This window comes from Malania oleifera, chromosome 6 (genome assembly GCF_029873635.1).
Source record: "Malania oleifera isolate guangnan ecotype guangnan chromosome 6, ASM2987363v1, whole genome shotgun sequence".
Lineage (NCBI taxonomy): Eukaryota > Viridiplantae > Streptophyta > Magnoliopsida > Santalales > Ximeniaceae > Malania > Malania oleifera.
This window is the reverse complement of record NC_080422.1, coordinates 82,771,228-82,776,110: the sequence shown is the minus strand read 5'-3', so window position 1 is coordinate 82,776,110 and position 4,883 is coordinate 82,771,228. Positions and strand designations below refer to the sequence as shown.

The following is a 4,883-nucleotide window of genomic DNA, read 5'->3' as shown; positions in this document are numbered from 1 at the left end:
AGTGTAGGACTGGATCTTTGAAATTAGGATAGCTTCTCAAGAGGGGGGGGGGGTGAATTGAATTTTTAAAAATATTTCAATTTTAAAACTTTGTTTTTCAACAATCACAACAAGTAAATACAAAATCAATTCAACCACAACCAATCAACAAGATAATCAAAATCTTGATCTTTGTATCAATAGCCCTGTATTAAATTGTAAAGCACATTGAATTTATGTAAGCCCTGTATTTATTCCAAACTTACAATTCTTCTTAGTGTTTAGTTTTTAAACAAATTTTTCAATTAATAAGTTTAGGATGATCAACCAACGTAGTCCCTTTCTGTTTCCACAATCAATGTTGATCAAGCCAAAACAAATTATCCTCCGGTCTATTTAACAACCATACACTCAGGATTAACAATTTAAAGTATACACACAGGTTGTAAGTATTGCTGAAAAATAAAGAGTAAGGAAGAGAAGAAAGACACAAGGTTTTACGAGGTTCGGCTTATACCCAGCCTACTTCCTCGCTTTTGGCAAACCACCAAAGGATTCACTAGTTTAGATTCGTTGATGGGTGGAACAATTAGGCTAGAGTTTGCCTCTACAAACGATATTCCCTCGTTTGGTCCAACGATTCTACAACCTTGAATCGTTTATAAACAAGAACCAAGATAGAGAAGATTTTGTGTACAAGAAAATACTTTCACAACAGAGTAGGTTAGTACAACATTCAGCACAAGTATACTTCAAAGTAAATCAAATATAAAAGGATTTAAAGCTCAATACTGAATTTAGATCACCAAATATCTTTCAAGTATTGAAAGATTCAAACTTTCAAAGCTTTATTTTAAAGCTTGAATCAACAACAATTCAGTATTTGAAGTTGAATGAACACATGAGAGTTTGAGAGCTTTTTAGAGAACTTTGATTGCTGGAAATTTCTTCGTGAATAAAATATTTGAAGTTTGGGGCTATTTATAGAAGTTTAGGAGTAATTCCTTGTTCCCCAAGTTTCCTTAAAGTAATCCTCAAGTTTTTCAAAATAGTAGTGCCAAAAAATCCATTTAAAAAATCTTCTCATTGGAAGTTTTTAAGCTAATGTTCGAGTGGCAGTCGTCTGTCATAGAAGAAACTTACAACACAGAACACTGGCAGTTAGGGGTGAGCATAATTCGGGAAAACCCGAATTAATCGATTTAACCAACTGAAATTGGTCAGTTCGGTTCATGTAAAAAAATGGGTTCGCTCGGTTCGATTAAGCTTCCCCAAAATTCAGTGAATCGGTTTTTGGTTCGGTGAACAGGAAATATAAATTTGGTTAATTGAGTAACCGATTTTTTTGTTTACAACAATTTTTAAATATTTGAAATGGTTCCAAAAGTCTAATCGCAGCCATGATCAAAGAAAATAAAATCAAGACCAACACACTCAAACAAAAGTTGAAGCCTGCCATATCCAAATGCCTGAACATGTTACCCTGAAATTCTCATCATTGGTGACCTATAATTTATATGTGCATACTGTACCTACTACCCTTAGACAATTGCATTGGCGGCACTAGCAATCAGTGGCCATAAATCAGCACACTCCTTACTAATTGGACCAGTTATGGTAGAACCTTTCATTTCTTCTTTAGGATTCACGATAACACCCGCATTATCTTCAAAGTACAATAGATGCCATTCTTTTAGCGCCATGGCTTGCGCTGGCGAACAATGACTGTGGGCATGACCTTCTTGCGGAGATTAGGCTTCCCTTTCTTCATAGAAGCCATCACCATGTCCCAAACACAAGCTGAAGGCAACCGATTCAATCGGCCCTTGATCCCCTTCACTGAAATAATGTAGAGATTTTTAGCGCCAGTGTTGTCCGCACAGCTCACAGTCGTTGCGACTGGCAGACCTAGCGACATTTTGAACTTGTTTCCAGCCGACCCTCCATGACCTTGCTTCGACATTGTGGCCTGCAGGCAAAACACAGACAACGGCAAATTTAAAATATAAATTAATATATGTTAAATAATTAAGTTTCACCAAAATTCTATTTTTAATAATTAGTTTTAAATAATTTCGGTTAAATTCAGTTAACCGAATTACCTGAACAGGTAATTTGATCAGGTGAGGTTCGAGTAATACTCCTTATTCGGTCGGTTCGGTTAATGGAAATGATTAACCAAAATTTTTGGTTAATTCGGTTAATTAACCAAATTTCACCGAACCGACCGTTTTCTCACCCCTTCTAGCATCGCCTGCTCGAACTCAGGCAGTTGTCTGGCATGACCACCCAGATGCCTGGCTATGTTCAAGCAGTCGCCTGGCACCCTACTGCTTCTTTGAAAATTCTTCATTTAATTTGGGCAGTCGCCTACCACATGAAGGCAGTCGCCTAACCATTCTATTTAAAAAAAAAAACGTTTTCTTTTAAAAGCCCTTCTTTTCTTTGATTTGAAAAACATACTCTAAGGTTTTTCTGAAAATATATTTCTAAGTTTCTTTTGATTTTATGAGAGCTTCAATTCAGTTTATACTTGAAATTAACCTGAAGTACTTATATACAAACATCCTTAAAACTTTATTCATTTGATCTTCAAGTAATTCCTTGTTCTTCCATCATCTTTGAGTTTCTCATCTTTTCTTTGAGCTTTCATGAAATTATCTTTAGTCTTCATGCTCTTCAAGATCTTTTTTGATCTATAAACTTTATCATCCTTTTGAGATTTGTCAATACCTTTAAGCTTTGCCTTTTTCCTGAAAAACTTTCACTTAAACCAAATTAAACGCATCATGATTTGTTATCATCAAAATAAGAATTGTAAGCCTTGTTAGGCCAACAATCTTGAAATAAGATAATGATGTCAGATAGGGAATTTTGGTTAGATGCGTAAGTTATAAGGATAGGGTCTGTAAGTCATGTTTATTGTCTTTTCAAGATGAACCCTAGAGGAGGTAGTGCCCGTGCCCATGCAAGTAGTAGTGACAGTGCAGGGCCCTTGAGTGCAGGCAAGGCTGATTTAGATGTAGTACTACGCTGTGTAACTTAACTGGTTATGGCTGAGATCACTGGGAGCTCCAAAGAACAGGGAGGCTCGTCTATAAGCCATGGGTGCACGATAGAGAAATTCACCAAGATGAATCCTCCAGCAATTTCAAGAGGTGCTGATCCTACAGTCGCTGAAGATTGGATGCAGGAGATTGAAAAGGTGTTGGCAGTATTGTAGTGTATGGAGGAGAAAAGGGTCCTCTCCGCCACCTATAAACTGAGAGGGGAGGCTGAGAGGTGGTGGACTACTCTGAAACTCTTGGAGTAGCAGAGGATGACGGTGATAACTATGACATGCAATCGATTTAAAGAATTATTCTTTAATAGATATTTTCCAGCAACTATCTGAGAGGCCAAAGTGGAAGAGTTTCTGAATCTGAAGCAAGGATAGTAGTCAGTCCAGCAGTATACAGCAAGATTTATAGAGTTGTCTCGCTTCACCCCGTATGTTGTTCTTGATGAGATAAATAAGGTAAGACAATTTGAAAGAGGATTGAGACGTGGAATATACAAGCAGGTAGTAGTGTTGAAGATACAAGATTTTGTTGAGTTGGTCGACAGAGCAGCATTGGCTGAGGCTAGTGAGCAGATGGATGTAGAGGAACGGGGCCATAAGAAGAGATCTACACCTTCTGACTTCCAGCAGGGATCTAGGCAGGGTCAGTGGAAGAGAGGAAACTATAGCAGAGGACAGAGGCAGGAGACTGGAGTTCGTGAGTTTTAGTTGGTACAGAATTTTCCTATCTATCAGACTTGTGGAAAGAGACACTTGGGAGAGTATCAAGTGGGGAAAGTCATCTGTATCATTGCGGTAGGCAGGCACATCTGATGCGAGATTACCATACACCACCTAGTATCACTCATACTCCCAGACTTTACTGGGGAGGCTATCAGGTGCCCTGTGGAGGCCAGTAAATGAATGTAGCTCCGGTGAGGGTCTATGCTTTGACGCCTAGAGATATGGAGACCGCAGGCGACATCGTGACAGGTACCTTTAATATTTTATTATATCAAGTAATTGTTTTATTTGATTTAGGTGCCACCCACTCCTTTGTGTCTGCGGCCTATATTGAATTGTCTAAAATTGAGACCTAGTTATTAGATGTAGAGTTGTCAGTTGCTACTCCAATAGGATTAGTAGTGCAATGTCGTAGGGTGCTCAAGGTTACCCAATAGAAATTCAAGGAAGAGTACTACCAGCTGACCTTATTGTGCTTAATATGCATGAATTTGATGTAATACTGGGTATGGATTGGCTGGCAGCTAACTATGCTAATATTGATTGTCATATTAAAGAAGTGATTTTCAAACCACCGCGGAAAGAAGAATTCCGATTTATAGGATAGCAAGTGAGTTCCCTGCCACAGTTAGTGTCAGCCATGTAGGCTAGAATATTACTCCGATAGGGTTGTCAGGGGTTTATGACCTTTATAAAGGAGATGTCAGAAAATGAATTGAAGCTGGGCAATACACTAGTGGTTAAGGAGTTTCTTGATGTTTTTCCAGAAGATCTACTTTGGTTGCCTCCCAATCGCGAGGTAGTTTTCGCTATTGATCTACTTCCCAGGACGCCTCTGATCTCTAAAGCCCCTTACAGAATGGCTCCAAAAGTGTTGGGAGAGCTAAAGGATCAATTGCAAGACTTACTGGATAAGGGTTTTATTCGGCCCAATGTATCACCATGGGGAGCTCCAGTGTTATTTGTAAAGAAGAAGGACGAGTCTGTGAGGATGTGTCTAGATTACAGGGAAGTTAATAAGGTGACAATCAAGAATAGGATCCTCTACCCCGTATAGACAATTTATTTGATCAACTTCAAGGTACGCAGGTGTATTCGAAGATTGATCTACGCTCTGGGT

At 38.7% G+C, this 4,883-nt stretch overlaps 1 pseudogene; it reads right to left on the bottom strand.

Annotated features, from left to right (window-relative positions):
* Positions 1-1,520: 1,520 nt before the first annotated feature.
* LOC131157963 (large ribosomal subunit protein uL14x/uL14z/uL14y-like) lies at positions 1,521-1,942 on the bottom strand (annotated as a pseudogene).
* Positions 1,943-4,883: the final 2,941 nt, after the last annotated feature.